At 40.1% G+C, this 25,197-nt stretch overlaps 1 long non-coding RNA gene across 1 annotated transcript in view; it reads left to right on the forward strand.

Moving 5' to 3' along the window:
- The first annotated feature begins 56 nt into the window (after positions 1-56).
- LOC142063809 (uncharacterized) overlaps positions 57-25,197 on the forward strand; it is a 29,443-nt gene continuing 4,302 nt past the window's right edge. The window contains exons 1-2 of the long non-coding RNA XR_012662909.1: positions 57-1,923; positions 2,028-2,212. This is a non-coding gene — a long non-coding RNA (uncharacterized LOC142063809). The remainder of the gene's footprint in view (positions 1,924-2,027; positions 2,213-25,197) is intronic.

Genomic DNA, 25,197 nt, shown 5'->3' on the forward strand with positions numbered 1-25,197 from the left:
CATAAACAAATATACGGGTTGCTTTGCTATTGCAGCTCATAGTCAGGCAGGGTGTGCTTATGAAGTCTAGTATGACACAAACTGATTTTTTTTCTCAGTTAGAGAAGCTGATAACAAATGTGCCTATAACTATTTTTGCTGATTATCTTCAGGCAATTTATGGCTGTAAGTGGAAGGTACCTACATAAGGTTAGCTACTGTGTTGTGAATAGGACAATATGTTTTAGGATAGTGAAGTCCTTAGTGCACTACCAGCTGATATCAGGCCAACAAATAAGAGTTTCAACTGCTTTTAGTTGATCTAAGACTTGCCCCTCGTATGAAAACTAGTTGTGCTTGGAACTCTCCAAAACCTTACTTCTGAAGTATCCTTTTTCGATTGTAAGGATTTTTGATGGCCTGTATTTACTCATCTGAATCCTCTAAAGCATTGGTCAGGATTTCCAACAAGTTCCTTGAGCACTAACTTAGTCAATAGTGTACAAGTGTTCTCTATGTGAATTTGCAAGTGTGTTTTCATTAAAAACTATCCTACCTCTACCTGGCTATGTGAATACAACATCAGGGTAAGTCAGCTGGTGGCAACGCATTGAATAAAAAAGCTGTTTCTTACTTATGAGGAACTTATATTAACGTTTTTTCACTTTTTTTTTTTAATGGTATTTTTGTGTTGCATCCTCTGTTATATATCAACTCTCTAGCTGTCTGTCCATATCACTGAATTAGATGAAAGTTGATGACTTTGTATGAGAGACACTTTGAGAACTTTATTTGGGCAAGTGGCTGCCTTTGTTGGAATTTCTTGCCTCTGAGAACTGTATGCAGAGCAAGCAAGTGATTAGGATCTACCTTGTTTGTTTGGTTTGGGTTTAGAGGCCAACACTCTTGTCTCCAGTAATACATACTTGCAGTTCCTTCTTGGCCATTGCAAGGGATGGGAAGATGCTCTGCACCATGAAGGTGTCTTCCGAAAGGAATAAAATAATTATCCAAAGCACCAAAACTAATAGGAAATATCAAGTTCCCCTGTGTGTCATCTGTTGCCTTTTCAAACTGAGAGATGCAGCTTGAGGGCTGGCTCCATGAACATCTGAGCAATTGATAGATCCACCCTCAATCCAGACATCTCTGGGTGGTTCTCCTGTGGTCACAGGGAGGGACCCAATTCCAGGAGGACACTCCCCAGTTTGTTATGCAACCCCAGCATGCAGGTATTCAAAGCATTTCCCATAGGTCATCCTGATGTTTTCAACTCCCTAAAGAGACTACACTTCTTGCCTCGACTTTGATGAACTCTGGCTGCCTTCTCCACATGTCAGGGAGGGCACTGAGAGTGGCTTTTAACCTCTTCTGCAGAGCACTGTGGAACACCAGAGTGTGTGGCACTGTTGAGGTACCACAAGAAAGGGATACTTGCAGCAGACAGTGGCAAGGCAGAGCTGGCAGATGAAATAATGAGCCAGAGGCACTGAGAGGTTTGATCTGTAGCATATGAAGAACCTTGTAAGTTGTGCTTTATGTGTCTAAGGCTAAGCTGTTTATCCACATTTTGTGGGGCTTGTTTTTAGCTATAGCAGGCACTGTTAGAAATATTTAGATCTTCAAAGCATCACCAGATGTTTGAGACCAACAGTTAGCTCAGTGGGCCTCAGTTTTGTTGAGATGGCATTTGCTGTAAATGCTCTCGTATTAATTTTTATTAGTCTCAGAGAACACAGCTATGACAGTAGAAAGGTAGGATGTTACAGTCTGTTGACTTCATATGTACAATGCCATTCATTTGAAGATGTATACTGTAATTTTGCTTCCTCACAGGCCACTTTTCTTACGATAGAGAAGAGTCAAAAGGGCTTCCTGGAGAGCTGGGGGCTAGGAGCAAGGCAGGAATTGGAGGAAGTCTGTCCAGTCCAACGGATAACTGAGGTAGCAGTGGTGGTGCTAGTGTTAAGACATCAAAATGAAGCATTCTGGGGATTTGTCTGTGAAAGGTCTGAATATATCTGGTGAGAAAGCTTTATTTGTTTCAGTGGAGACACAGGTACTGAGGAAAAAGCAAGAGAGTGAGAAAAGAGATGGAAGAACTTGTAACCAAGATTGCTTCTGTCAGACTCTGAATCACCAGCAAGATCCAGTTTCCATTGCTGTTTGGAATCTTTTGACAGCAAGAAGATGAATCTGTGAAGAAGGAAACGTACAAAGCTACAAGATGGAGGTATGTGGGAATACCTGACATAGCTAAGAAATGCAGAGTTGGTCTTAGTGTATCTGTTTGCTAAATCCTCTATTAGAGTTCTTGCTGCTCTGCAGAAAATTGTGCCTCTCAAACCATTTCTGTATGCAGGAAAGCATTGTTTACAGCTCTGTGGAGAATTATCTTGGGTTTCCTGCAGACTTGTAAACCAGCTGTTTATTTCCTTCAGTCTTAATCTTACGCTTGCAAGGAAGTGTTTGGAAGCATGAAGTTAGGCTGAATTGCATTCCCATTCCTTCAAATCATGGTCACAGAAGCTGGTTCTGATGCTTATTACTAGTTAACTGTGGTATCCTAACTGCTGAGTTTGTCTTGTAATCTCTAGAGACAGGCTGCTCTGTTACCAGGTACTGTTAGACTGGAGAAGGAAAGGGTCCGGCAAAATAATTTGAACAGTTGTGTTGGTTTAAATATGTAGATCTAACCACCAACTTCCTCTGATTGTGTTGTAACTGTGTGTTTTGATTTCCTGTGACAAATACTTTCTTCTTCCCATCACACAAGCTTTTTAGGATAATGGCTTTTCAGTTCATAAGGCTCAGAGGACCCCTTGTGATCCTTAAGCACACCAGTGCTGTTACCAATAAAATGATCCTAAATCTTTGGCCCTGGCTTGTTATCAAACCCAGGCAGCACGGTCAGAGTCGAGACTTGGAGGGACCATGTCCTAAATGAGCTCTTGGTGCAAAGCAAAGCACTATTTCATGCTATTCTTGGCATCAGCTAAATACTATTACGGAGTTTTGGTGTTTTATTTTTTGCAGCCAATCTTATTTTGAAGATTGGGAAGAAGGATGTTTTCTCTATTGTATGCTTCTTCATTGAGTACTTTGCTGCATTAGCAAGTTAAAAAAACCAACCAACCAAGAAACCTGGCATGAATTAACAGGCTTCCAAAAAATAACTGAGTATTACGTGGAATATACAATTCTGTTAGACATTGTGTGTGTATATATAGCATTATGTATCTATCTAAAAGATAACTGATGAAACTAAAGTAGCTCAGTACCATCTCCAGCTGAAAAAATACAGCTTTTATACAGCATAGCCCTTGGGAAACTTGTGTTTGTGTCTTTTGGATCAATTTACTTTTCAAAGTTGGAGAATACTTTGGAATTTTGGATCCTCTTTGAGTTTAACATGTGATCAAAAGAGCAAATTTAGCATGTAGGTTCCCTGTGTCTACTGGTTCAGAATTTATTGGAAGAAGTTCTTCTAAGAACCAGTTCAGTATAATGTTTGGAAAAATAATCCGATGTTAATAGAATATTATACAATGAGAATATACATGGGTGATTCTGTACTAGACCTCTATGTGTCTTCAGAGATGAGTTTCTAGGCAATTGTCTGTGTACTAAAGCAACTGCCTGGAGAGGAAACTGGGTGTGTTTTGTCATGGTATCTGTCTGAAGGAGGTCTGAGTCAGTTCTGGTGGGTTGTGGAATATCTTCAGTGTAAATACCAGTAGTCACTACAAAGCTGATTGGGCACGCTGACAAGAACTGCATAGTTAGGTGTGTACTGCTGAGCTCAAAATTCTTCAGAAAAATCAAAGCAACAGCCATAGAATGGAAAACTACTAAATAAGTGCACTGTAGAAGATACAAGGGTATAAACTTGATATCTAGTCCTCCCCTTGATTCCTCATTTACCCTTCCCTTAGGGTGAGTACTAGTAAAGTTCAGTTTGTCATGAGCTCTAAATTTGTCAAAACTACTTGAATATTTGATCAGTAAATACAGGTCACCTGGAAGATGGCTTGTGATGGTCAAGTGAGAGATCATATTGTGTTCATACTGTAATGTAGTCTGTGGTATCTGAGGTTGACCTTTCTCTTTTGGCTGTGCAGAATATTTTCCAAAATAGGCACAAGACAGTAAGTTCCAGCTTGGGAGCTCTCTGAGTTGTGAATCCATTCCCAGTAGGTGTTCAGATTTAAAGCATCCAGCTTTAAGATGTCTTGAGATGCAGCTCCTTATTCTTGGTCTTTTTCATTCCTCCCCTGTCACCATCTTGTTGTCATCCCTGTCCCCACCCCTGCTCCAATATTCAGATCACAATTTGCCTAAAACCTGTCTAGCTGTGACCCTGGAAATACTAAATCTAACTGATTACACTGCCAAACTCTATAATAATTCTTTCTCATGACACCGTTAAGATGAAAACATGCAGCACAGTGGCAATGGGGAACATTTTGCATGTTTGAGAATTACAGAATGGCATTTTGGTACACTGGCTTACGGTAGGACCAGGAGTTAACTTTGTTAGAATAACTGACAAATAGTGGGGCCAGAGATCCACTTGGTGGCAATCTGTTTCTGATGAAGGTTATAAGGTTTTGCATGCTGCATTTGCAGAAAAGGTAATGATGTGCCCAGACAGGTAGCAGTTAGATGCTTCCTACCACATGGAAGACCTGTGCACAGACTACTTCCATGAGCTAATATATTAGCAGAAAGAAGATGGTTTCAATTTTTTATTCACCTTTTAAAAGCATCCACTACCTTTTAGCTCAAGGGAGTTGTACATGATGACTTTCAGAAAACAAGAAAAGCTTTTTCAGTAGAAGAAATCAGAGGACAACAGATAAGAGAACTCTCCCGTTAGCCAAGTTCAGTCTATTTCTGTCTATTCCCTGCAAGTGTTTGGTCCTTGTCCCTGACTTCTTTGCTCCACAGGTGCAGGGGACAGCATGACATAAATGTCAAGCTGAATACATAGTTCACAGCCTAATGTTCTTGTAAATTTGGTGTCCATTAACAATTGCATAATGGGAGTTTTGATCCAGGGCTAAAGACTATGGCTGATTTAAAAAAAAAAAAAAAAATCCTTTCTCTTGATGGCTGGTAGTTAGTATTAAATGGTGGCAAGGCTACTTACCTGTTTGTCAAAATTAATCCATGCTATGGACTCCCACCAGATGTAAATGGAGATTGTCTAGCTTGGTTCATATGATCCATGTTTGCTGTATAAAGTCTGAAGACTGCTTATTGGTAAAGAAGTCATGGGTATAGCAATTATCCTCAAACAGGCTCTCAATTAAACAACAGAGTTTTCTCCCAAAAAGGCACTTAACGAGCAAATAAAAATGAGCAAGTTTGAAGTTAGGAGACCACTTTACCGTTTATAGCAAATATTTTTTAGTAGCAGAAGGAAGCTTCTATAGCAGCATCAAATTTTGTTGCTGGTATCAGGAATGATGTGAGTGAAGTGGCTGTAACAAGCAAAATCTCAGTAGGCAACATGCTCTGTGAGCTTGTGTGTGTGTCAGTACCACTCTGTCGTTCACATTATGCAGTGGACAGTGTAGAAAACTGCCTGGGGTCAGCAGAACCTGAAGACTTGTGTTCCTCATGGGGCCCCATCTCTGCTATTTACTTCTCTTTGTCACTAACTGGTTTGTTCTGATCACACAGTGTGTCACAGGGCACAAAACCAGAAGGTTCTCTGATTCCTTGAAACCTGAGAGCCTATACTACTAACTTTGTAGTGTTTGATTCTTTCTTTTCTATGCAGGCTTTTCTAAATCATTAATTCATTCACATTCTGCCAGGGTAAGATACGTTCCTCCAGGAAGCTGAGAGAAAAATCTCAAGCATTGTGGTTTTGGCTAGTGTACCAGTGAATACTGGCTCATGCCAGGATGCTCAGATGGGCATTCTTGGGCCTGCAGAGCAGTCCCAAGGGCATATTAAGAGCAGTTATAACAAAAGGCAAAGGGCAGTAGCTAGAGATCTGGAAATATCTCCCACCCATGTATTTTTGGGGTAGGGCCACTATAAAGAATAAGAGCCTCCAGTTTCTTGTGAGCTGATGTTTGTTTTGGAGGAAGTAATGTGTGTGTGTTGGAGGGAGCTTTCCTTATGGAAATGGATGGAGAAGTGCTTTTACAGGAGACTTGAGGATGCATCACAGCAAACCCAGAGTAGCACATTAAGTCATCACCAGATTTTTCTACGGTCTTCCTGGAAGACTGTTTCAGTGATAGGCACATACAGCCCAAAAGGTGCTGGAAACAAGACTGGCAGCAGTACCTATCTGCACTGCCCTTCCGCAGGCCCAGTGTGAAGAAGGTTATCTAGGGTAGTAGCTGGTAGTGGCATAAGTTAAGAAGGATCTTGAGTTCCCCGAATTCCCAGTGTGAGTGAAAGTCATACTACAGAAGTAGCTTAAGTGGTAAATTGATCTTTCTTTTCCTTCTGATTTCTCTTACCTTTAAGCTTCCCCTCATCAACTGTAGAAATAAATGTAGAAATAAAGGTTAAGCATTGAATGCTGAACAGCATTCCCTTACTGACATCTATGCTTGCTTAGCATAGTCTGAAATTTGGGAGGGTGCTATGCTCTTTTTAGTTTTTTTTGTCACACCTTAGATAACATTTTACATAATACGAACATTATTCATGTACTGCAGTTTAAGGAAACTCCAGTAGAGTGATTGCTGTACTTATGAGCTACAGGGATCCTACAAGTTTGGTTGTTTCCTATTTAATATTTTTCAGAAATCTGTTGAAAAACTCAAACCACTTGTGGATTTTTTTAACTCCTCCCTTTCCCTTTTCAGAGGGAAAAAGTAGCTGGGACTGTCAAGAATACTTACTACAGCTAGTTACTGATCTCGAAATTCTCAGAAATGATACTTCCAAACTAGTCATGCAGCATGAATTGCAACTTGCTGGTGAGCGTAAAATTGCCTGGTTCCCCTACAACAGACATGAGAGCCTAGTAACAGTAGAAATCACTAAAGTATTTTTCACAGATTGAGGAGAGACTCTACAGAGCCTTAAACTACCAGTTTTCTATTTCATTAAGGATCAAATGCTTATCCTCAATAGGTAGTTGTATGTGGAGAAGGAAATTGAAGAGGAGAGGAAGGGGAATGTCAGCTGAAAATATTTGCTGTGAATTAAACATCCAAAATTATAGCAAGACTAAGTAATCTACTGTCCATTTTAAATTATAAATGCCAATATTTTTCTAATGCAGTTGATCAGGTTGTCAAGCATTGTCTTGCTAAGTTTTGCTGGCTACTGCAGAATAATATCACAGTATAAAAGTAGAAATTATCAGTTGGCACAACAAAATTGATTTGCAAATTGTATAGCTCTGTTGAAAAGCTATATGAGGAATCCTTTGTTTCCCCTCCTCAGTTCTGCAGAACATATTTTCCATTTCTGCAGTGTGACTTAGGTTCTTAAGTTTTGATATTTAAAGGACTGACGCTGCGTGCAAAAATCTGAGCACAGGGATGTTGCTTTTGGAAGGATATTTTAGTTCAGTGCCTCTCCAATTTCAACTAAGAGCTATGGCAGACTAGGAAGGAACAAAAGTACTGAGCCTTGGATTTGTAAATGTAGTTTCCACTCCATGAAAACAGAGCTGGCCCAGAAACTTAACTACTGTTCTGAACAGACTTCACAATGAATCATCACAGCTTTTTAAGCTGGCCTACATGAAAAGCCTTGTACTTTAAGGAATATCTCTTATTCATATTTCAAATGAATGACTTAGCTGTTCAGTAGCTTGAACTCTGCAGAAAAACACTAAGAAATATAGTTACTGAACACGCACTCTTAGTGTGGATTTCTGCCTGAAAAAGCCTTACATTTGATCTTAACAAAACTAAGTATATTAGGTTCAAGTGTTCCTCTTATGTTGTCTGAAGACTGCACTTAAAATAACAAATTGTGTGGAATAATAAGTCATGGATGTGTTTGAGTCTTTGCCATTGAAATTACAGGTCAGGGACATAGCATGTTTTGCAATTGTGACTCAGAGAAATGGCATACTGTGTACAAACTTCTGAAAAGGCTCTTTAATGAGTATGTAAACAGCAGGTAGACACTGATATGTCTTAAATCTTTCAGCTGATAGTCTGTCCAGATAGGGCTTGTTGGAGGCATGGTTTTGCAATAACTCATCTGACTGGGCCGGAGTTTCTAGGTAGAGGTCTTCTGGAAAACCTTGTGTGGGTCCAGAGGGTGAGACACAGGAAAACTTTACCTCTGGAGGACTTACTGGTATAATGCTGATAAGTGGCCTGAGGAAAAGGTTCAGGGTTAACTGATAGAACTGGAAAATGAAATTGCTTCCTCTGAGGTTGAGCTGAGGTAAGAGTCAGACTTGGAGGACATTCAGAGGAGGAGGCTATATAGAACTTTTGGAAAGATGGAAGTACTGGAATGCTTAATATCCCAAATGACTTAATGGAGCCTTTCTGAAGGCACTTGACTGTGATCTCAAATTATACTTCACTTTGCAGGCTTTGGAATCTGGAAATTATATGTGTGTGTGTTGTCTTCATCTCCCTGTTTCCCCCCCAACCCATGGGGATCTCTTAAAGTCCATAGCTGAAGGGATTTTGAGTGTTTTCCACTGGTTAGAAATATTCTTGTTGATTGGATAAGGACTCTCTATTTACAGCTAAGCTCTTTAAGGATTACTAAAATGATAGGCAAACTATAATTATGCTACAAATACTAATTATTGGAAAAATGTGACAAGTTCTGGTTTTAAGACTGCTAAATAGTCTGTTTTCAAGACTGAGCTTCAAATTCACTTTTAATTTAAGCAGTCTTATGAAACTGATTACAATATTTTAGAATGTTATAACTGGTTACCTTTAATATTTTAAAATAATTCAGAGTTGGAAGCTGGTAAAGACATTTGAATGGGGAGAAATAACTGTAATTCCTTAACGGGAGTACACTCACTATAAACTATCACTTAAAACAGATGTGGCACCTTTTATTTTTAAAGAAGCATGCTCATACTAGAACAGCTGCTAAAGACTGACCTTGATATGGAGCCAGGTCTCAGTGAGCTCTGGGCATCCTTTGCTGTTCCATGCTCTGTCCCATGCTACCATAACCCCTGGCATTGCAAGCAGTTTTCAGCAGGTTGTTGTGAGATGCAGACAAGTCCTGCCACTGATGCCTATGCAAGAAGAAACGAGTGGGGAAAGCAACAACAGGGACGCTCTAGGCACTCAATATTAGAAATACCAAAACTGTTTGCTTCACTTAAATTGTACCTTAATGCATTACTAAGGTTCTTTTTAAAATATTTGGGGTTTTATCTTTGTAATTAAAAGCAGCAGTGTGTGAGAATACAAAAACCACATAATCCCTGCAACCCAGCAAATGGCCCTTTACATCGCCAGACAAGGAATCAATTAGATGTAAATTCATAGCTTATGAGGTTTGTCAAACATGATCTGTAGCATGAATTGGAATATAAACCACGTGGATTAACAATTCAGTTGCCATAGAAACTTCCTCTGAAAATGGAAACTTGCTGAATAACGCAGCCCATGACATTTTGTTAGCTCTAAGCTGTATCTTAGCTGTAACAATAGCTATGCGATGTGATTTCTTTTTTTGTCCTAACTTTCATTAACACTGGAAGTGGATTGTTCATGGTTAATTCTGCAGTTGCTCTGGTGGTTCTAGCTGCTAGGGATCATTCCATACAAGTGATCACTCCAAGTCCTGATGCTGCAGGTGTTATGTAAGGAATAATAGGCTGCATTTATGTATTTAGTATTTGCATTAAAACGGCTTTGGCAGTCACAGGCCAGCTTCAAGAAAGTGCACGTACCTAGCAGTTATACTCCTATATATACTGTTCACCCTTTAAAAGCTATATATAGCAGATTTCACCAGCTTCCACAACTCAGCTCCTACACTGGATCTAGACTGACCCTCCATGCAATAACAATTAGCTTCTCATTGCTCTCACCCCTGGGTTTGTTCAGCTCCGTGCATCTGCAGATTGGACAACCTTAGCTTCTGAGAGAGACTTCTGTTATAGTATGCAGAGAGATGTGTTGCTGAAGTTGAAGTCCGCATTTATATCCACCAGCTGGATCATGGTTGGGGGGATGAAAGGCTTCTCGGCTACTTTCCTGTGACGTGTGCTGTCTGTAGCCTGGTCTTTTGTTTTTGTAGCCATTAGTCCAATACTTGTTGTGCTAAAGGCACTTGAAATAGGGATCTTAGCGAGCTGCTAAGATGTAAAACTAAAATAATTTTGAAGTGACTTTCTGTAAGAGAGAATGTCAAACCCTTGTTCAACTGAAAGTGAAGGGATATAAGGTAGGAGTTTTGATCCAGCCTTTACATGGGCTTGAAGTCAAGCAACAAACATCCTCAGCCATAACTTTGTTTAAAGTTGCTATTTTCAGCAATTTTGTCCCGGAGAAATCTGAGACTTGGCATGATGAAAAGAGACAGCAAAATCTTTAAATGATTAGTAACCCGCCAGGCCTGGCTGATCCGGATAGCTTTTAAAGCCCCTACTAGATTAATAGAAAAGCTTACATTGTTGACCCTATTGGTTTGCTTACCCTTTAAGCCTTTGCATACCTAGACACCTGGATGAGGCATCCATGGATTAATGAGGTCTCTGTGTAGTAATAGCTAACTGAATCCCTCTTTAACCTTTAGCCTGCTGTTTAACACGTATTTACAAGTGCTCAGTGCTTTGTGCTTGACCCAAATATAATACATAGCTGAATTAATTGCTTTAAATCAATATAGAATGGTATTTGAAACTGTACTGTCTTGTGCAGCCTGATTCCTCAGCCAAAGTAAGTCTGATTCCTCCATTTCCAGCATTTGGACAAGTTGTAAGATCCAGTGTCTTGCTGCCATTTTCAATCTGTTCTTCTTTTAGGACTGTTGTTTAAGATATTAACTATTTATAAGGGCCCCATGATGTGCATTTTGGCTGTTCTTACCTCTTACTGGAAACTGAGACTGGAGTCACAACATAACTGGTGCATGCAGTCTTGGGCTGTGTGCCAAAATAAAGAAGGGACCGGGGAGCAGGGGGAGGTAGCAATAACCGGAATGAAAAAGGTCATGTTCTCAGAATAAGTGGCTGCAACTTGGCATAAGTTCTGAAATTGCATCTGTTTATGCTAGTGATGAATTTGGCATAAAGCAGTTGCCAGTTCTTTTTAATCTAGAATTTAGTTCTGTAGCCCTTCTGAATATCAGGTGGAATTCTAATCTTGACCCCATGAGTCTTGTTTGTTTATTTCTCTAAAGTTGATGGATTAAAAAAGGTTGGCTGGCTAGGTCAGAAGATTTGGACAATTAGTTGTGCATTTAAAGGGGCTGAAATCCTAAAGACTCCTAAAGTGAATGCAGTTATAGCAAGAGCCTTTAATAAAGACTCTATAAAATAATATTAATTTTTAAAAAATCATTAAAGCTGTAGTTAATGGATATGGTAGACAGATATCAGTGTCTTTTGAGGCCATAGTTCCACCTAGGACATGAGTCCAGAAAAAGGAAGGGCTCTGCTATATTGATGCAATTGAGTCTTTGATTCCTTATGGAGCATTGCAGATGATGTGCAGTTTGTAGGAGCGGGATATTGACTTCTTAGTGTTTGAGACTGTTGTGGTAAATATCTTCTGAGCATATTGCATGTTACTTTTTTCATGGATCTGATAATCTGCGTAGCAATAACAGTGAGTACTTATGCTGCTGGTGTTAGCAAGTCTGGACTAGTTTCTGCTGTGACAGTGCTGCTGTATCAACAGGAGAAGATTAAAAAAAAAAACTTTAATTGTCTGAAGTTGGGTTTCTCTTTTTTACCATTCAATTGACAGCCCAGCTAGTTACCATGCAATAGAAGGGAATATAATTCCTTAGTGCCTAAAAGCTAGAGAATTGTTTCTAGAGTTTATTTATACTTGAATCTTTAGCAGTGGTGGGGGAGGGTGTGGGGAATTATATAACTATAAAAACAAGTATAATTGGAGTGACACTTCATAAAACTATGAACTAGACCAATGGAAAACTACAGATAAAGAATGGCAGGAAATGTACACAAACCTTGATTCTGTGGGAATCGTTTTCCACAGCATTCCCCTTTTGACAGCATGTAAAGGTCTGGATCCTCGGTGTTAGTTATCCCTCAACCAAGTCAGAAGCGCTGCAGTGATTACCAGCTTAAGCACTGGCACAGCCCTGCTGACTTCCAGCTTGCACTTCTGTCTGATCATACTTTTATTGGTGTATGAAATACACATGCATGGCAGAAATAGGAAAATGCCACAACGTTTTCCTGCAAGAATAAAGGCTGGCAAACACCTGTGTTGTATCGTCACCCCCTGCCCTCCAACCCAACAACCCCCCTCCCCCAACCCTTGCATCGTACTTCACTGGTTTCCTTTCAGTATTTATCCATGCAAACTTTTGCTTACCAGAACATTCCTAGAAAGAGAAGACAAATCTTTGCATGAGTACTTTTGCATGACTTTTCTGTAGTCACTGATCTGAGTCATGCAGTGAGCCACAAATCAATAACATAGGGGGTAGGGGAACAAACATGAACGGTGGGTGATCGATATAAAACAGCCTAAAGTTGGCTGGCATAAAACTGTCAACTTACTCATGCTATTAGGAGTTCAAATAAGGAATAAGAAGCATACTTCTAAATTCAAAGTCTGATGAAATGTTTTTCCGCAAAAAAACATAGTAAATGTTTGAACACTTCTGTTGTCATGAGCAATTATTTACATCAGTTTTCATGCATGTTTTGCAAAATTTATTAGAACCATGACTTTGTAGAAGAGCATACTTAAAAATCTGAATAAAAACAATTTTTGCAAATAGATTTATACTCTGTCTTTCCCAATGCAGGTAACCACTTTTCAGGAATGGTTCCACTGAATTCAACAGGGTAATTTATGCAATAATGAAACTATAGTCTAATGCTGAGACTTCAGTAAGAAAATGTTTCATATGGTATAGCTAAACACAGGTGTGCAACATCAGGTTGAGACAAGTGTTACAGGCATAAGGGGGTGTGGATCTGCTGTGATCATTGTATCCTCTATACTCGCTACAATTTATAATAGTCTTTTGGTTCTGTCCTTGCTTTTTACTTAAAGCACCTTGTAATAGTAGCATTACAGACTGGCTGCTATTTTGTCATAGCATGTTGCTTCCCAACTTTAAGAATTGACCTTAAATTCTGAAAAGCTGAATCTTAAGGAGCACAGATGTCTGTCTTTACCTGGTCATAAAATATTTATGCCCAGGAGCAATGTATAAGTTCTAGGACAAATCTTTCTTACCTGCTTCATTGAGATGCCCTGAATCTCATTTGCTAGCACCTTTTTGCAGCTATGAATAAGCCTAAAAAGAGGGTAATGTTGTACTCAACTGCAGAGGCAAGAGTTATAAGAGACAGCCTGTGAAAAATGAGTGGTTTTTGTACAGGTAGGTGTAAATTTACCAGAAGAAAGGATGTGGGAAACTAAAAAGTCTGTAGGATTCCTATAGTACTTCCTAATACATACAAACTGGCAGTCACATAACACTTTTACAGTCATGTTTCTGCATTGCTCCAGTGTCTTCAAAGTGTCTGGGTCCAGCTCTGCCTATGGTTTTGCAATGTCATCCTTCTTTGCATGATCTTGCACAGGTATGGCCAACTGCGTAATATAGGAATGTTGCCTAGTAACATCGATGCACGAAACAACTATCAGAATATTCTCTACAGGGATTACTTGCTTAAGGCTTACTAGACTCACAGAACTCTTAAAATGCATATTTTAAAAATATGTGACTAGATTAGTATGCTTACTCATTCCTTCTAACGTGAGGTAACACTGAGATGCTGATAACATTGAGATTGGCCTCATTATCTACAATATGCCATGCAGACTGGCTCACTGCTAATAGTCGCTGTATCATTATCTGTGATAAGGGTAAAATTATTGCAATTTAAATTTTTTTATTTGAAAAAGATGTTCAGTCCACACTATTGTTGTGGATGTTCCACCACTGTCTTGTAGAATTTGTGCAATGCCATGGATGAAATATTTTTCTTGTCTTTTGTAATGAAAGAAGTGGCAATTCCTTTGTCTGTTAAATGTTTCTGAGCATTTGAAACATTGAAAAATGGTTCAAGGGTAAAATCCTAAATACAAAACATCTTAGATCATCAGGTTCATTTTCTCTAGTCAGCCATAATAATCACCATGTACCCCAGGATTCTCTCTCAAGAAGAAAATTGTCTTAAAAGTTTTTCTTTCACTGAGTTAAGACCTGGCAAGTCGTGTAATTGTGTTTAAACTACACTTTGGGTAAAGCTTCTAAGCTGACTGTGGTGATTAGTTTAGTTTAAAAAAAAGTGCAAACAACTGAAACCCTCTTACTGGTCTGATGAAGGCACAACTGAGGATTCAAAAGCTTAAGAAGAAAGTTTGAAAGGCAAGTGGTGACTAGACAAGGTCACTGCATTTAAAAAAAAGGCACAACTATAACACTACTTTGTGCGTTGGGATATGGAGTCAGTAATGTTTTCTAATCTAATGCTGTTTTCAGGCACTGAGTTTGTCCTGTTTGTAGCTATTCCATGTTCTGCGGGGGGAATTACGGAGGTGGACTCCCTGAAATAAGCCAAAATTTAGTTTCTATCTTGCTCAAGCACCTGAATTTACCTCCTGATTAAAAAAAAGGCAGTTGCTCTTCAGCTATCTGTCAGGGATCCTAGTAACTGTTATTAAAGAGTAGAATGAACTGAATATTTTCTCAGTAAGACCCTGCAATTTTCTACATTGGGACAAATCTGATGCAGTTTGAATAATATGCTTGGGGTTCATGGTTGTAGCTGAAGTTGGCAAAGTGAAGTGTCTCTCAAAGGAAAAGCAATCTAGGTAGCTCACACTAAAGCACAGATAGTTGCAGTAAGTGGAAGTCAGCAAATTTTAAGCTAGAAATGATTGGTAGACTGTTAGTAGTGTGGATAAATGAATAATAGCAAAATGTGCCTAGAATGCAGTGGACTTTCTGTATTTTGACATCCTTATGTCAAGACTGGCTCTCACCCTAAAGCTTTCAAACAGTTATTTTCTTCCTGCTCCTTAACAGGGATTGCATGGTATTCTTGTGTTGCAGTCATGGAACACCAACCCCCAGGAAAACAGCATCACCATCAGCATTAAGGGGGTGGGGGAATGTGAATCCCTGAAAGATTGAATGTTGGATCATGGCTTATCAAAACAGTGTTGTGGCTTGCTTCTGGTAATTTTTGTTTGCTAAGTTGATGCTAGCACATGTTCCCATGTGCATTAGTCTTCTAATTCAGCTTGGTGGTTTGTCCCTAGCTACCTAGCCTGTGGTGCCCTGCAGGTACAGATGTTCTGTGGTTTGAAGTCTAGGAATTTAGCACACCTTTTGGAGGCTGCTTAGTGTTTTTGTGTGACTTACATGCACACTGGGAGTCTTGGCTGCCAGCTGTCAATAGAGGTTTGTAACCAAAACACAGATCACAGTCGTAGAAGTACTAAAATGAGGAATGTAATGGCCTGATGTGAGTTCTCACCTAGGGGGAAGCTGTCTAGGCAAGACAAACTCAGTGCCCACCTCAAACTGCACTGTAGCTGGGTTCAGACATGCATTATGGAGAAGATGCGGTATGTTACAGTGATAGGTTTCCTTTTTCTGGCTCTGGTGGGAGTAGGCTGAACACTCTGATAAGGATGCTGAGCTGACTTTTAGTCCTCTCAGGCAGTGGATTCTGACTCACCCTCACTCAGACCCTTTGGACAAGTTCAACCTGTTAGAATGGGAGATTATATTTAAACTACTGGAAGAAAGGAGTTTGCCTGCTGTCATTATGTTTTGTCCACAATGAATGTCCTGCATAGAGCACAAATCTGTTTTTGTCTTGCCTTCTCTGAAACAAGGTTACCTTTTTTTCCCCCTAGAATGAAGAATTTGGCACTTTTAAATACCTGGTGGTAACATGGACTACTTCCCTTACCATGACTTTCAGCGTCTTTAGCACTGTGTGCCATTTTCCAAATGCCATGCAAAAGGGTTTATTAATGTACCAAAGGTGATAAACTTACTTGAGGAACTATTTCCAGCCCAGATCACAGTGCTGCTTTTATTTGCTGATGGGCCTCTGTATTTCTTTGTCAACATTCCTGCATGTTTCTGGTTCTTATTTATTTTTCTAATGCTAGTTTCCTCTCATTAATCACTCTAAACCTATACAAAAGTGATTTTCTCATATTACAAGAAATCTCTTACAGGGCATAGACCTTTATGTTACTTCCTGAATATATTATGTCTTAATTAGGCTACATATTAAATAGCAAAATATCTGATTAGATCGCTTACTATTTCTGTCTATGGGAAACTAGTATCTGCAAGCTTAGCCCTAGAGACTGAGTCTGGCTAATCATATAGTGCATAAATCATGAGTGGCCTCAATGTAAACAGCTTTGTAATACCTCAGTCTCTTAGCCCTGACAGGACTCTTCCCTAGAGGACAATTCAACACCTGGTTATTAAATATGAAAAGGCAGAAGTATGTAAGGTAGATGCATTTGTCTCCTTACGGAGCATAAAATGAGCTGGCTAGCTTTGATTTTTTGGGAACCTGGTCTGGGTAAGGTTAGGCATTTTTAGCATTAGGTGACTGAAATACACAAAGCAATTCCTGCAGCAGAAATATGTGTCACTTTTATAATTAATCTTCATCTCTAGCTGTGGGGGGGAAGAGGACTAAAATGGGTGATTTGAGAGCAAGTTCCTCCTACGCTGCATCCCTTAGTGAGAATGGGGGTGAGCCTTGCTGCACTGCAGTGGTGTTTACATCTCTTCTGTTTCTGAGGACCCAAAAAGTAGTCAGGAAACAAGTGAGTGCCTAAAAGGAGGGGGATTATATACATGTTCCTTTTCTGGGTTAAGTGTAGGTGGCTTGTCCACCTTGGGGAAAGAATCTAAGACATACTTATCCCACTTGGTAACTCTGTGTCAGTCTGTAAGGTTTGAGACAATTGTATTAGGAGAACAGTCACTGGAATTTCAGGAACCAGCCCTTGTTGAAGAGGAAAGTGATTTCTTATGCCAAATTGCATTTTCTGGTTATTACTAATTCATCCCTGTTTGAGGGTCATGCAAGCAATTTTGGGGAGTAAAACTACATTACTTTTAAAATGCATCTTATACTGGAAGAGCAGGTATTTTGGAAGGGGGAAGGATCAACCTCATTCCCTTCAACACTGCTTTGGGTTGTACCTGCTGAGCTCTGTGCACAGCTATTGAGTATGCTCAGTTCAGCTTTCAGGAGCAGACAATAAATACTTCCAGGAAGTTTACTCAGGAGGAGCCTGTCTGCCAAGTGGAGCCACCTCCCTCCTTGGTTGTGTTTATGAAGTTGTTTAAATGGGGAAAGCAAGAGACGAACAGATTCCTCAACCCACCCAGCAGTTCTCTGTGCGGCACAGTCACTCCTGCTGTGTGGGATCCATCACATGACAGGGAGAAGCTTCTGGGAGCTGTTATTTTAAAATATTGGCAGCACACCATCAGGTGGAACTGTTCTATCTCGTATCTTCTTACATTCTCCTACTAGCTGCTTTTCCTGTTTTATACATCTTGCTCAGGCTGTATCAGCTGTAACAACATAATTCTTGTTTGTCCTCTGTGTGACTTTTTCATGTGCTTTGAATGAGGGTTGTTTTGTGGATGATGTACCAAAGACCAGTCACCAAATCTGACACTTGTGAGTCTCCAGAACCCCAGTGAGGATACAGTTAGTCATCTTCAAGTGGCATGGATGGCTTTTGACACTGTATTAATACACCTGCATGGACCAGAGGCTGCCTGCGTGGATGCATAAAGAGGCAGTGTTACTCCAAAAGCAGATCACCTGTGCAAGGCATGATAAATGTCATTGTGCGTTCTTACTCCCCTGGTACAGGGGTATAGCAAGAACTTCAGTCTGACTGCAGGTTCCTACTGCACGTGTTACAGCAGCTTGCACTTGACTCTGAGCTTGGCTCCAGGAGGTCCTGCCTTACAATATCCTGTTCCATCCGCTAAACAGCAGCCTCCTTCCCTTTTATTGTTTGGGACAGGGATTGTGCGTAGGGAGAGGGGAATGGGGGGGAAGTGATAAAGCATATGTAGGCCCTCACATTGTGTTTTTTCACTGTCTTGCTGTTTGAATAGTAGCTAATGATATTTGCAAAGCTTCTTGCTGTTACACAGGGTTGTTCCATTCTAGTGAGGGGGAGACCCTTTGCTCCTTGCTGGGTGTTCAGAAACAATGGACCAGTCACAAAAGGATTTTGCTTTAGCAGTTGTTTCTGTTGGCAGGCCTGCTCCTGATAACATCTCCTCCTGCTGTGTACAAAGAGTGCTTGAGCTAAGGACTTTAATATCTTGCATGGTCAAAGTTTTGTTTTAAAGGGTGCAGTAGTTTATTTTTGGAAGGAACTGAGGAATGGCCACATAACATTGAACTCTCCTATCCTGTTTATTACCTCCAAGCCCATCCCTTCTCCCAAAATGGGTTTTCAAGATGCAGTGCTGTGCTTAACTACAAGATAAGATTTGGCAGTCAGTTTTCTGCTTTTGGCAAAGTATTAGTTGGCACAGGAGTTTGAAAATGGAAATTGCTAGGCAATAAACTACTTAGGCTAATTCACACCTAGAATAATATCAGACACTAGCGGAGTTCCTTTACAAGTGAATTTGTTCTCTTTTCCCCATGTCTTGTCTTAATTCTATCCGAGTGTGACTGTTATAGCCACCACGGAAAGGCTGATTAAGTCAAAGAGGGGCTAATCCACAGCTTAGCTGAAAACACTTTTTAAAAAGCACAATTCTTGTTTTCTTGTCTTTCGTATCTTGTCCTGTCTAGTGTTTTGTTTGTGCTCTTCACAGAGTCCTGCAGAGAGCTTTTTCTGCATTGCAGGCAATGTAAAAGAAGAAAGTAGAAGGAAAATTACTACTTAAGAGTACTATCTAAGCTATATGGATGGATACCAGCAACCCTAATTTGCAGAGTCTTGGAGTTCTGAATAATCTAATTTAGCTGTCTGAGAAGTATAATTTTGCTAGACTTCCAGTTGTGTGATTGAGGAGCATGACTAAATGCTGTACAAGGAACAAGCATGCCTAAATGCATGCTTATGTAGTTTCTTGAATGAATGCTGATAAGCAAAGCTGCAGTAGCCCAGGTGCTTAGATCTGTTGACTTTAATAAGCCCCTTAAGTGTCCTTCGTGAATTGATGTCTGACTACTCCAGTACTTCCTAAGCAGGTGGATCCAAGTCAAGAGAACTAAGAAAACTCAAACTGAGCAAAGCCCCACATCCTGCTTCAGTTAAGGATGGGTCTTGAATATGTGATTCATTTGGAGTGATGGGCAGGAGATAAGGAGTACAGACGACTGCAGTGTGTTCCCGATTGCTGTAAATGATTCTTTAAAAACATTACCAAAATCTCCCGCCTATCACTTTGACTAATTAAAAGAAATAGGGCAAGCCTTTTTGTTTTGAGTGTCGTCCAGCCTAAGGTGTCAGAGCTCCTCTTTGTACAGGCATATCTACAAATGCTTATCTACAGGGTTTGAAATGGGTCTTCCAATTTTAGGAAAAAATCATGAGTTTTAATCATGTTCTACTTCCCTTCTGCAGAAGATCTTGGTATATGCATTTGAAATGGTAGTCGAGCACAGCATTCTGTGCCAGCCACTGTAACAGTGAACAGATGTTATCTAGTGAGGTTCTGAATTAATTGGAAACTCCCTGAACAACTTGCATCCTACAGGATTGTTTTCTCAGATGTAGTTATGTGCTGAATGCAGATGGAAATAGGGTTGGGGACAACGTTAGGGGTTCAGAGAATGCAGTAGTTTCCCTGCTTTGCAGCAAACTGCGCTAAGCTTGTCCCAGCAAAACTTGTCAGTTTGTACCTTGCTCTAAAAGTTATATGAATGGTTGCTGAGCCATTATTCCAGAAGCTGTGAACAGAGGAATTGTTGCTGTCCAGGCATTGTGAACTTTCCCAGCTGCATTTCCTATAGCAGGAGCTGAGGAAGGAACAGCTGTGATTACCTTGTGCTACAAAAGGATTCCTTCTCACAGGAGAAAGCCCCTGATGAGTGGATTCACTAGGTTTTAAGCCTACTTACTGCGTAGTGTCACATAAAGGGCAGCTACAGAATTGGGCCTTTCAGAGATAACACAGGATATAGAACAGCTGATTTCTGAGAAGTGGTGTTAGGATACCTTTTCTGAAGTTCCCCTCATGCATTTCAGTGCATAATTCTTGTGTGTCTTTGTTAGCCACTATGTATGTGGCTTGAAGGGTTCTCTAGTTAGCACAGTTAATCCATAACTGTGAGGTTTCTGGGCCTTGTAAGTAGTACCATCTCTGATAGTAACACTCTACTGTCCCCCAGAAAGGATTTATCCTCCTGAGTGCTGTAGGAAACTATAACCCCTTCCTGAAAGTGTTCAGCTAACTGTAAACAGTTTCTTTCAGTAACTTAATGTATCGCCTTGCCCTTCTCTAGACCCAGTGTGACCATCTTACTCCTAAGAGTGACATAAGTAGCTATACATGTGCACTACAGGTATTTCACCTTAGTCTTTCCTTCTATCAGTCCCAGTGATATCTTCTTTATTAAAAATAATGTGGACTGGGTCTGTTTCACAAAGAATGAGAGAGATTAGTGGCAGACTAAATGCAGAAGCAGTTGCTGTTTCTTCAAGAAGTTGATTTGGCTTGTTAGAAGTGAGAAGCCTTTAGCAGTACCTGTACATCCTTGCTCTTTGGGTACAGGTCGTTGAGCTTAGAAACATTTAGCAGAGGCTTGATACTAGGAGAACAGTAACTGTCGTGAAAACAGAATATTTGTGTATAGTGGAAAACATTTTAACAAGCCTGCAGATTCTAGAAGACTGGTCAGAGCAACTGAAATGGGTTAAGTGTTGCAGTTTTATTGTGTTCTGAACAACCAACATTTTAATAAGTGTTAATACAGATCATGTGGATAAAAATTATCATGCAATTCCCATTCCTCTTAATAAAATAAAATACTATGGCATCTGTCCCAACCAAAACTGCAGTAGTTCCTTTTACTGCTGGAGGTTGTCTTGCTCCTTGAACAGTATTTACTTAAGCATAGAAAATTCCTTCATGTTTCCTGATAGTTTGCTTGGAAAGCAGTAGTAAATCCTCAGTGCATGCCACATAATTATTGTGGTAGTAAACTGCAGTATGATGCCCACATATTTTCTGGTATTTAATTCCTCTAAGCTTTTGTTATGAAACACTTTGTAATGCAGATCAACACGTGCTAGATCAGAGGGTTCCAAACAGACTTTTGCTGTGACAGCACATGTGGCTACAGAAACTGCACAGTGGATGGAGTCCTGATGACAGCACTAGTAGTTACTTGAAACTCTGCTAGCCTTGCACAGTGTTTCTGGTGGCTGCATTTGAGAGATGCTGTGCCAGGCCTGGTCCAACCTGAAGGTCTTTGGGACAATAATTTTAGTCCTATCTTGTCCTGTGAACTGTGGAAGAGAAATGAGCATGGGGTAAAGGCACTTGCCTAAAACCATACCACAAGCCAGTGACAACAAGGAAATACAATATGTGATGGTGGGAGGACTGCAGTGAATCACCTCTGCTGCTAGCTTATCTGTTAGATCTTTCATGACTGGGCGGGAGCTGCTGGGATTGCTAGAAAAACACTGACTGCCCCATTACCCAAGACAGACAGCTTAAACAGAATGAGGCAATGTTTGGCTAACACTGCTGCAGAAACACATCCGAACAGTATAAGCAAGCTCCCAGCACACCCATTTGAAAGGCAGGCAGGTATTGTTGTTGAAGGCTTTATTTGGGCTGTATCTGTGCTAGCAAAATAGAAAGCCGTGTTTCTCTCTTAAAATAGCCCAACCAGGGCTCCAGCTGTTCTTATCACCATAGTATCTAACGTTATTTTGATATCAGTGTTGCTAAAGGCAACACAGGAAAGATTGCCTGTGGTTTGAACTCTTATCATTGTTGAGCAGACACAGGGTCATCTTTGCTGAGGAAAGGCATTCTCCGCAGCCTCCAGGGACACACTGCAATAGGAAGAGATTTGGTCTCTGGAATTCCCATAAAAGAGACTTGACTGACACCTCTTAATCAATGCTAGCAGTTTCATGCTGCAGTGATTTACTGCTTTGAAAGCCTCAGATGATTTCAAGCTGAGGTTGGATATGCTACTTGGCAGAATTATATACAATGTAGTGGCAAAGTTCATGCCATCTACGCTATGAATTTCACTACTGCTGAAGCTGCTTATGTGTGGACAGATTCTTAGAGGATCTATAAATAGCACAGCTTTCAGTGGGATAGAGCTGATTTACACTCCCTAAGGATTTGGTTCTTTTTGTTTGGAAGACACTGGGCTAGGATGTTTCTGTCAGAGAGGAGGTCTCTGTCCGTGGCAGCTGTGTTGGCTGGAGCACAAGAAGGTTAGCAGTCGCCTAACAGGTGCTTGAGTAGGTACAAGAAGCACCCACTAAGAGGAAAACCCTGAATTTGCCAGACCAGTACTGTCCACTTAGATGCACTCTGACCTTTGCTGTGCATCCTCCCCTCCAGAACTGAGGCTGCAGCATCAGCATTGCACCAGCGATGCACTGACTTGGGAGACAAGTTTCTTTCCTCTGCTGGTTCTGAAACAGGTTGGTAGAGTTCCTTCAAGTACTACTGCTCTTGTTCAGGTTGTGAAATTCACAGAAACTTGTAACAAATGCAGGTTTTCAAAGTTCATTTTTTCCCTCCATGACCAGAAGTTGGAGAACAAGTTTTCTTGTTAGGTGCTGTAGTAAGTGTGGATCAACACAAAGCAAACAGATTGGTTCCTGATCTGCTCTTCGCTCCAGTTACTTTTAAAGGAGGTTTGTGCTTCTTATGAGAAGCAGTGTGTGAGATATGACAGCTAAAAACAATTACTTCTTCATCTGTACAGTCCAGTCTTTTCCTGATGTTTGGAATATAGAAGCATGTGCATAACAACCCCCTTCCCCTGAAAAAAGACCGTATTTTAGGTATTTATCTTTCCCACTCCTATTATATTTGAGAGAGTCTTCATGTAGCAATTATCTGAGTGAAAACAAGGTGTGCATTTGGGAGATAGGGGTGTGTGGTAATAGATTATTGGATGACTTTGCCTTTGATATATAACTTTAACATTAAGTTTAAACACAAATAGATGAAAATAGGTTAACACTGGAGCTTTCTAGCTTTTTCTCAGCACTCACCATAAATCGGGAGACGTTTTTGTGAGATATATTCTGCTTTGTGATCACATTGCATTTCTGGGGAAATTTCAATATTCTCCTTATGCCTCAGCTTTGTGTGATATAACATAAAGTCTGTGGCAAGGAGACCCTGTACTCCAGCACCACCAGCTAGGGCTCTTGATGCTGCCTTCAGTAACAATACTAACAGAAATAATTTCCTGAAGTACATTTTAGCAGCTGCCTTGAAACAGAAAAATCTGTGAACAGAATACTGTGTGAGATTATGCTCTATCCATATAGGGGTGAGGGGAAGGGGAAAAAAGTGTCTACTGAAGCATTACAAAGGAGAAATAAGTCTCAATCAGTGGCAGATCAGCATCATTTCCCTATTCCATGTTAGCTGTGCTGAACCCATCCTTCGTTTGTTTTAAGTCTATTTAGTTACATAATCAGGGAGACCAAAATATTTTTGAGCTCCAACTAAGTAATTCCTCTTTGTCAGAGAAACTAACTAAATAAATGACAAATTGTTGAAGATGGCTTCACTGATGTTAGAGTTGGGGGGAAAAAAAAGGTGACATATGAATGAATCCTCACCCCTGATATATTTAAATTGAAATTCATATAACTTAAAAGCTGTTTTAAAAGATGCTGCAGACACTCAGCACTTGTGAGGATAAAAATACAAAAAATTCGAATTGGGCACCTGCAATCAGCAATCACTTAAAACAATTTTTACTCTATTTGCTGCTATCCTGTCTAGTCTTATTGCTTTTCCTTACATAGTACAGCTCTGTTCTTAACTTTCATGCTGCTGCCTTGCTAATATAATGTAAAAAAATGCTACAGGGCATGTTTCTACCTCACCGCATTTACTTTATGTGACATTTACGTCTTTATGTCACTGAGATACTTGATCTGTGCATTCAGAGTGTCAGCTTTAAATAAACATCTCTCATTTTAATACTTTATAGAAAACTGAGTATTACAAAACACCTCACTAACCAACACTGATTTTTGGAAACTACAGATATTGAACTATCCTGATATGCAGTTGTTGAAAAAGGCGGCCCACTATGTGTAATGCTTTTTGCAAAATAAAACAATCACATTTGGTTAGTTTACACTCTGCCTGCACATGCTGACCTGCAGCTCAGACTAACCAGAGGCTGCATGTTTTGAGGTGATGATCAGAGGTCAGGAGATACTTGTTGCAGCTCTGCTACTTACTGACTGCCTTTGAACAAGATTCACCTGTCTCTTCAAGGGCTTCCTCATTTGTCAATAAAAATAATTAACAGAATCTTACCTTATCTGTGATTACAAGAAAACATTTGAAAGTTGAAACGCTGTAGAGGCTTAAAGTTTTGAGGTGCAGAACTAGTAGCCCTGCATTTATATGTTGGTAAGAGGGAGCTACAGCATTGGCAACTTCTGAAAGAGCTAGATCTGGTAACAGAACATAAAAAGAAGCCTACATATGTGTCGTGGTTTAGCCTCAGTCAGCAACTAAACACCACACAGCCGCTTGCTCACTCCCCCCAACCCTGTGGGATGGGGGAGAGAATCAGAAGAGCAAAAAGCACAAGAGAAAAAAAAACTTGTGGTTGAGATAAGAACAGTTTAATAATTACAAATTTTTTTAAAAATTATAATAATAATGCTTATAATAACAATGGTAATAAAATGGAAAAGGAAAGGGGGAAAAAAATAAAAAAAACAGAAACACAAATGATAGAACCGCTCATCACCTGCTGACTGGCGCTGCCTGTCCCTGAGGCATGATTGCTGCCTCCCTCCCCCGGCCAGTCCCTCCCAGTTAACGTTCTGGGCATGACGTTACATGATATGGAATATCCCTTTGGCC

Source organism: Phalacrocorax aristotelis, chromosome 12 (genome assembly GCF_949628215.1).
Source record: "Phalacrocorax aristotelis chromosome 12, bGulAri2.1, whole genome shotgun sequence".
NCBI classification, from domain to species: Eukaryota; Metazoa; Chordata; class Aves; order Suliformes; family Phalacrocoracidae; genus Phalacrocorax; species Phalacrocorax aristotelis.